Genomic DNA, 8,707 nt, shown 5'->3' with positions numbered 1-8,707 from the left:
ACACACACACACACACAGATGGGAGGGAACACACACTCACAGACAGACGTTCACACACACAGATGCATATACACACACACACAGACACACACAGAGACTTGTACACACACACACACACACACACACAGTCAGACGCGTATACACACACACAGATACATGCGCGCGCACACACACACAGATGCGTACACACACACATAGTCAGACAATTATACACACACACAGATACACGCACACACACACACACACACACAGATGTGTACACACACACACAGTCAGATGCGTATACACACACACAGATACACGCACACACACACACACAGATGTGTATACACACACACACACACACATAGTCAGACGCATATACACACACACAAATACACGCACACACACACACACACACAGACCCTCACACACACACACACACACACACACACAGATGCGTATACACACATACGCCTATACACACACACAGAGACGTGTACACACACACACACGCTCAGACGCGTATACACACACACAGATACACTCACCCACACACACACACAGACACATACACAACTGTTGCAAGATGTAAAGGAGAAAGAGGGAGGGGTGGTGGGAGAAGGTGGGGGGTATATGTTTTTGGGAGAGGTTGGTGCCCAGGACCCACACTGAGACTTACGTCAGTCTTAAGAGAGTCGCAGGTTCTCACCAGGATACAGATCTCCTTTCAGCCTGTCTCCCTGGCCTCCCGAAACCACTTGCCGGTCTTCCCGAAGACAAAGCGGAGTGTGGGCTCATTGGCAGTCCTGTGGAAAAGACAGAGCTTAAGCAATTTAACAAGGTGCAAGGTACAGGAGACGTGTGCGTGGGAGGGGACGTGTGTGTGTGTTTTGTGAGATACAGAGAACACTTTCTCAGCAGATTGCACCCTCTAACTTCTATAAGGAAAGCGGCTGGTTAGTTGCCCCACAGGTGGGCCCCACCACGGGCGTGTTAAAGGGGCAATGTCACCATCCTGCACCGCCCCTCTTAACCAGTGTCCTTGGGTCGCCCACCGCCCCCGCAGTGCGCACAAAGGCAGGTGCCCACGTTTGCCTGCACAGGGTGACCAAATGCTTGATACTCATTGGGCCATACAGCTCAGAAACAGGCCCTTCGGCCCAACTCGTCCATGCCGACCAGATATCTTCAATTCATCCCATTTGCTAGCATTTGGCCCCTACCCCTCTCAACCCTTACTATCCATGTCCCCATCCAGATGCCTTTTAAATGCTGTAATTGTACCAGCCCCCAGTCACTTCCTCTGGCAGCTCGTTCCATACACGCACCACCCTCTGTGTGAAAAAGTTACCCCTCAGGTCCCTTTTAAATCTTTCCCCCTTTCACCTTAAACCTATGCCCCTCTAGTTTTGGACTCCCCCACCCTGGGGGGAAAAGACCTTGCCTATTCACCCTATCCATGCCCCTCATGGTTTTATAAACCTCTGTAAGGTCACCCCCTTAGCCTCCGACGCTCCGGGGAAAATAGCCCCCAGCCTATCCGGCCTCTCCTTATAAATCAGACCTTCGAGCCTCAGTAACATCCTGGTAAATCTTATCCAAACCCTTTCAAGTTTCACAACATCCCTCCTGTAGCAGGGAGACCAGAATTGAACGCAGTATTCCAGAAGTGGCCCTAACCAATGTCCTGTACAGCTGCAACATGACCCTCCCAACTCCTATACTCAATGCACTGACCCATAAAGGCAAGCATACCAAATACCTTCACTGTCCTGTCTACCTGCAACTCCACTTTCAAGGAACTATGAACCTGCACCCCTAGGTCTCTTTGTTCAGCAACACTCCCCAGGACCTTACCATTAAGTATATAAATCCTGCCCTGATGTGCCTTTCCAAAATGCAGCACCTCACATTGATCTAAATTTAACTCCATTTGGTTACTGAGACAGGGAGGGGGTGTAGGGGTCTGGAGGGAGTCCTCATCTCAGTCCGATCTCATCTCCTTTAGACTGTGATCCTCTCTGGTTCCTGACTCCCCCGCTTTCCCATCCTCAGGAACTGTCTAGTCCTGTTAGAATTTTATAGGTTTCTATCAGATTCCCTTCCCACATCCTTCTAAACTCCCAGTGTATACGGTCCTAACCTGATCCGGTCTCTCTCTCTCTCCATCCGTCAATCCTGCCATCCCAGGAATCAGTCTTCGCTTCACTCCCTCTGTAACCAGAACCATCCTTCCTCAGATAGGGAGACCCCCGAACCGCGCACATAAGCCTCCAGGGGTTGGTCATACCTTGTCCAGTCGCAGTGAGAGATCCATGCCCCTGGTCTCCGACCCTTTCACTCTGAAGGGTCATTTCCCATTGGCTTTCTTTGCAAAGCTTACTGGCATACAGTCTCACAATTTCGCAATCTATCTCCGCTCAGATAGCGCTCTACCTTCCTGTAAGTTTGTCTCTCAAAGTAGATAGCCCTAGCACAAAACCACATCAAATATGAATTTGCAAATCTGTCAACCAGTTCCGATCTCCATGCTCCCCACCCCCACCCCTTCCAGCGCTGTGCAAATTCAGAGCTGTCACACTAAGTTCCCTCATCTGAGTCATGACCCATGTATTGTGAATCACGGAGGACAGAGAGAGGCAGAGAGAGATGGAAAGAGAGGGAGGTTAAGGGAGAGATTTTGCGAGCTGAGACCCACCTCTCCCTCCACCCGGAATTTACTGTTACTGAAGATATTAAACTGGAAAAGGGTGCAAAAAAAAGATGTGCTGGAATATCACCAAGACTTGGAAGGTCTGATTCATAAGGAGAGGCTGGGGGCTATTTTCCCTGGAGCGTCGGAGGCTGAGGGGTGACCTTATAGAGGTTTATAAAATCTTCAGGGGCATGGATAGAGTAAATATACAAGGTCTTTTGCCCCAGGGTGGGGGAGACCCAATCTAGAGGGGCACAGAAGTTTAAGGTGAGGGGAGGAAGGATTTACAAGGGACCTGAGGGGTAACTTTTTCACACAGAGGGTGGTGCGTGTGTGGAACGAGCTGCCAGAGGAAGTGGGTGGGGACTGGTACAGTTACAGCATTTAAAAGGCATCTGGATGGAGACATAGACAGCAAGGGTTTAGAGGGATAGGGGCCAAATGCTGGCGAATGGGACGAGATTAATTTAGGATAATCTGGGTCGGCACGGACGGGTTGGGCCGAAGAGTCTGTTTCCGCTCTGTAGGTCTCTATTGTTCTATGTTTGGCTGAATTTGCCCTGGCCTAGGGTGTGCTTGTGGGATGCTCCTACAGTAGAACAGTGGATGAACAGTAGCTAGTGAATATATTATTGCAGACATAATTCTTTGGTGTGTATTTTTACTGTGTTTGAACGAGAAGGTATATTTTCCTTAAACCAGCATAGTTGACCAATCGAACCACAAGTGGAACATGGCCCCTTTCACTTGCCTGTGAATAAAATAACAATTTAGGGTCTAGGCTAGCTCCTTGATATATTCTGAGGGTGTTTGGTCTGGTCTATTGCAGCTGCACAGGTACAAAGAGAGCACTGAGTGAAACACACATTTATTAATCCGGCCTGTTGTCTAATTCCCGCTTTAAAACAAGTTACAGGCAACTCAGACCAAAATGTTAGGATTGTATTTGCCCAGGTGTCTCACAATACCAGAATGGTCAAATCCCTCCCAACACAGGCTCGTCCCACTGCAAAATAGTCCCAACTTCATCGGGAACAAAATTACAAGAACCTTTAATATTAAACAGACTCTCTCTGATCCTAGTCAGCCCCTTAAGCTTACAATTCTTCCTGAATCTCTTGTAGATTTACACCGTCACATTCTCTCTCTGTCTCCATCTCTCTCTATCTCTCCCCATCTCTCTGTCTCTCCATCTCTCTCTCTGTCTCCATCTTTCTCTGTCTCTCCATCTCTCTCTCTCTGTCTCCAGACAGTCAGTGGATCTCTGTCTCCTGCCTTGCCGATCTCCTCAGGAGGTCCAGGGGATTCAAGAGTGAACCATGTTTTTAGATGATTTTTCTGGAACTTCCTGTGGTCCTGGGCCAATCAAGGAGACTCACCTAATAGTTCGCTAATAGAGACGATCATTTGGAAGGCTTGCTGCTTTCCGTGTAGCCAGACCCAGTGGATCAGGGATAGTAGGAACTGCCGATGCTGGAGAATCTGGGATAACAAGGTGTAGAGCAGGATGAACACAGCAGACCAAGCAGCATCAGAGGAGCAGGAAGGCTGACGTTTCGGGCCTAGACCCTTCTTCAGAAAAAATGCTTGGCCTGCTGTGTTCATCCAGCTCTACACCTTGTCATCCCAGGGAGTCAGGGCCCTGTTTGGTTTGGTAAGGTAAGTTGTTGGGGATAGGTCTGCCCAAGATAACTGTTGCCTTTTACGTTGTGTTAATGCCGTTAGAACCAGAAAATGCTGCGTTTGTACCGTGGCTGGTGAGTGGGTCTTGTGAGTTCTGAGTTTCACTTGGCCGATTACCCAGCATGCCTCGCGGTTTGGCCAATTTAGCGATCTACCAGTTGGAAGCTGCCATCGGGGGACAGCATATTCAGGAGGACGACGTTAAACTTGAATAAGAACATTATGAGAGCTCGGCTCGGAGAACCATGTTACAGATCCGGGCTCGGACATCGCGGGGAGGGCGGGGAGACATTCAGGAGAAGCGGATCGCAGGATGAGGAACGGGCTTCGATCGACGACGTCGGGAAGCCTTCTCCTCAGAGAGAGAGAGGTTTCCGAAACAGTGAGGGATGCTGGGCAGAGTGGACGGGAGAGGTGGAGTTTGATTCTTGGGGGGGTGGGGGGGGCGCAGTGGGGGAATTCCCACTGGGAGAGGGGGCATGGATTGAAGTTAACATGCAAGCGCAGCGAGGGTGAAAGGCGAGGAAAGTGTTTCTCACCCCGCGAAGGGTGTGGAGTGCACTTCCCAGGAATATGGTGGGGACAGGTTCGAGGGAGATGGGGCAATGGGTGGGTATCTGGGGCACAAGGGTTACAGGGAGGGAGCACAGGGCAGGAGACTGGCATGAGGGGATAGAACCGGTGGAGACACGATGGGCAGAACAGCCTCCTTCCTGTGCAATAATTTCATTGAGAAACCAAACTGGGGGATGGGTGGGAAGGCCCACGACATGACTGTCGGACAGAACTGGGAAATCCGCCATCTGTACCTGGTCTGGCCTCTATGTGACTCCATACCCACAGCCATGTGGTTGACTCTCAATCCGACCTCCAGAAATGGTCCATGATAGCCATCCGGTTGAAAGGGGCATTTAGAATCAGGGTAGTTACACTCAATGGTGTTACCATGACTGAATCCCTACCCCCCCAACAATCAACGTCCTGGGGGTTCCCATTGACAAGAAACTGAGCCGGACCCAGCCCCATATAAACACAGGGGCTACAGGAGCAGGTCAGAGGCTGGGAATCCTGCAGCGAGTAACTCCCCTCCTAATCTTCCTCCAAAGCCCTGTCCCACCATCGACAAGGCACAAGGCAGGAGGGAGAGGGAATACCCCCCACTTGCCTCTGGATGGGGGGCAGCTCCGACAACACTCGAGAAACTCGACACCATCCAGGGACAAAGCAGCCCCCACCCCCCCCCCCCGCACGATAGGCCCCACCTCCACCAACAACCCCTCCTCCCCAGCACCGCTCCGGCACAGCCGCAGCAGTGTGTACCATCTACAAGATGCCCTGCAGAGACTCACCGAGGCTCCTTAGACAGCACCTTCCAAACCCCCACGGCCACTTCCATCCAGAAGGACAAGGGGGGCAGCAGGTACATGGGAACACCAGCACCCCCACCCCCTCCTCCGCCCAGCCAGCAATGCCCACATCCCACTCAATGGAGTAAAAATATGTGCATGGCACCCAGACCACACCCACAGTCAGGATCCTCGCCCCAGTTCAGGGAAATCCTATCGTGTGCATTTTTATGACCCTCTCTGTGCAAATGCAGAGCTGTCTCTGGTTGTTAGAGTTGTACCCAAGTCCCCCACGTGAACCGCAGTGGGGATGTGAGCTCCGAGGGACGCGCCAGTAATATTACCGCAGCTGGTTTAGAACAAAGAACAGGAACAGGCCCTTTGGCCCATCCAGACTGTGCTGTGCCCTTCTGAACTAAAAAGCCCTCGGGTCCCCCTGCGCAGTGCCTATCCCTCCAATTCCCTGCCAAGTTTTATATCTGTCAAGTCGCCTCTTAAAAGTTGCTACTGTATCTGTTTCTCCTGCCTCCCCTGGCATTTATCACCCTCCGTGTTAAATACCTGCCTGTCTCTTTTAAATTGACCCCGCTGTTACATTAGACCTACGTTCCCTTAGTCATTGACATTTCTACCCTGGGCAAGGGATAAAAAAAAAATCTGTTCTGTCCAGGCCTCTCAAGATTTTGTAAACCCCACCACCCCCCCAGCCTCCATGTTTGTCCACTCACTCCTCGTGGCTAATACCTTCCAGACCGGGCAACATCCTGGCACACCTTCTCTGTACCCCCTCCAAAGCATCCACACCCTTCTGCTAGTGTCACAGCATTCTCCAAATGTGGCTGAACTGACGTCCTGCACTCTTGCCTCTCAACTTGCCCCATTTCTCTCGCCTATCGTCCCAGCCAGTGTATAGCAAATATTTGCCTTCTCGACCGACTTATCTTAAGATGACAATGAGAGCTCAATCGATTGGGTCAATGGACCAAGGAGTGGCAGACGGAGATTAATTTGGAGAAATGCGAGGTGTTGCATTTTGGTAAAACAGACAAGGGCAGGGCTTTATACAGTTAATGGCGGGGCCCTGGGTAGTGCTGTAGGACAGAGGGACCTTGTGGTTCAGGTACATCATTTCCTGAAGTTGGTGAGACAGGTACACAGGGTGGGTAAGGCAGCGTTTGGCCTTCATTGCTCAGACCCTTTGAGTATCGGAGTTTGGGGACATTATGCTGAGGTTGTACAGGGACGTTGGTGAGGCCTCTTCTGGAGAACTGTGTCCAGTTCTGGTCTTCCCGCTACAGGAAGGATATGATTAAACTGGAGAGGGTTCGGGAGAGATTTACCAGGTTGTTGCCGGGAATGGTGGGTTTGGGTTTTGAGGAGAGGGCTGGATAGGCTGGGAATTTTTTCCCTGGAGCGTAGGAGGCTGAAGGGGTGACCTTGTAGAGGTTTATAAAATCACAAGGGGCATGGATAGGGTGAAAGGCAGGTGTCTTTTCCCCAGGGTAGGGGTGATTCCAAACCAGAGGACCATATTTTAAGGTGAGAGGAGAAAGATTTAGAAAAAAGACATAAGGGCGATTTTTTTTTTAAACTCAAAGGGAGCGGTTCGCGTGTGGAATGAACTTCCAGAGGAAGTGGGTGGGTGCTGCTCTAGTTACAGCGTTTAAAAGATATTTGGATAAAGACATGGACAGGAAAAGTTTGGAGGGATCGGACTAGGTCAGTTTGGGGATGGTGGGTTGGCACAGACCGGTTGGGGGGCCGGAGGGTCTGTCTCCGTGCCGCGTGACCCTAAGACTCTCTGAGATTGATTCGAGCTGTTCCGAGAGCCCTCCCATTCTCCCCCTGACCCACAACTCCCTTGGAGAGAAACAAAGCCTCGGCAGCGACCGTGGAGGGTTAAAAGCGGAGGAAGGGGCCGGCCCTTCGTCTTCATCTCTGGCAGCGCTGCATCTGGAGGACGGGGAAGGGAGCCCCCCACCCCCCGTGCTGGTTTTCCTTGTGGTTTTCCTGTTGAGCAGAGCCTGCACGTCTCCCCGAACCGTTCGGACGAGCGAATCGGCGAAAGGGAAAGGAGAGCAAAAGAAAAGAGAGAGGGAGAGAAGTTCGCATCAGTGAGGCTGAACTCAAACGTACAGAGCCACCGCCGCTGTGGGGGAGGGAAGCAGAAGCGAGTGAGAGACCGGGAGAGCCAGTTACCTGAAAGGTGAGGGATCCCTGCCTCCTGAAGAGATAAGGACCCCCACGGATGGTCAGCGGGACTGGATTTCTGAATGGTTACTGGGATTGCTCCTCGACCTCCCCGTTCTCTCTCTCTCTCTCTCGCTTCCTGCCCCCCCACCCCAAACCAAACCATGAAACCAGCCCATGTGACCAATCTGCCGGGCTAAGGAGTTTTTAATTCTGCAGGAGCAGACAAAATATCCCCCCCACCCGCGTTTCCATGCCCAGTGCTTGGTCAGTGCCACGTGAGCGGTGGCAAGGGGGGAGCTTCTAAAGAGGAGGGAGTGTCTCTAAACAGGAGGAAGTGTCTTTAAACTGGAGGGGGTGTCTTTAAGCTGGAGGGAATGTCTGTAAGGAGGATGGAGGATCTGTAAGGAGGAGGGAGGGTCTCCAAAGTGGAGGCAGGGTCTCCAAACTGGAGTGAGGGTCATTAAAGTGGAGGGAGGGTCTCTAAAGAGGATGGAGTGTCATTAAACTGGAGGGAGGGTCTCTAAAGTGGATGGAATGTCATTAAACCGGAGGGAGGGTCTCTAAAGTGGAGGGAGGGTCTCTAAAGAGGAAGGAGTCTCTCTAAAGTGGAGGGAGTGTCTCTAAAGTGGAGGGAGAGTCTCTAACCTGCGACTCCCTCCCTGGCCCTGCCTTGCTGAGCCATTAGCCTGCCTGAGTTTCTGGCAGTAGCCACATTGCAGGGAACACCCCCTCCTCCCCACTCCCAGGGCCAGCCGCTGTGTCGCCACCACCCCCCCCCCCCCCACCCCCCCCCCGCCCCCCCCCCGCC

At 51.8% G+C, this 8,707-nt stretch overlaps 1 protein-coding gene across 1 annotated transcript in view; it reads right to left on the bottom strand.

The window, feature by feature from the left end:
* The window catches only part of LOC125487609 (Y+L amino acid transporter 2-like), an 18,039-nt gene extending 10,020 nt beyond the window's left edge, over nucleotides 1-8,019 (bottom strand). The window contains exons 1-2 of the mRNA XM_048619456.1: nucleotides 7,906-8,019; nucleotides 662-788 (exon numbers count right to left, since the gene is read on the bottom strand). The gene's annotated coding sequence lies outside the window, so the exon portion shown is untranslated. The remainder of the gene's footprint in view (nucleotides 1-661; nucleotides 789-7,905) is intronic.
* Nucleotides 8,020-8,707: the final 688 nt, after the last annotated feature.

Source organism: Rhincodon typus, chromosome 42 (genome assembly GCF_021869965.1).
Source record: "Rhincodon typus isolate 14 chromosome 42, sRhiTyp1.1, whole genome shotgun sequence".
In the NCBI taxonomy this organism is placed as follows: domain Eukaryota; kingdom Metazoa; phylum Chordata; class Chondrichthyes; order Orectolobiformes; family Rhincodontidae; genus Rhincodon; species Rhincodon typus.
Note: the sequence above shows the minus strand (reverse complement) of the source record. Positions and strands in the feature narration are given on the sequence as shown.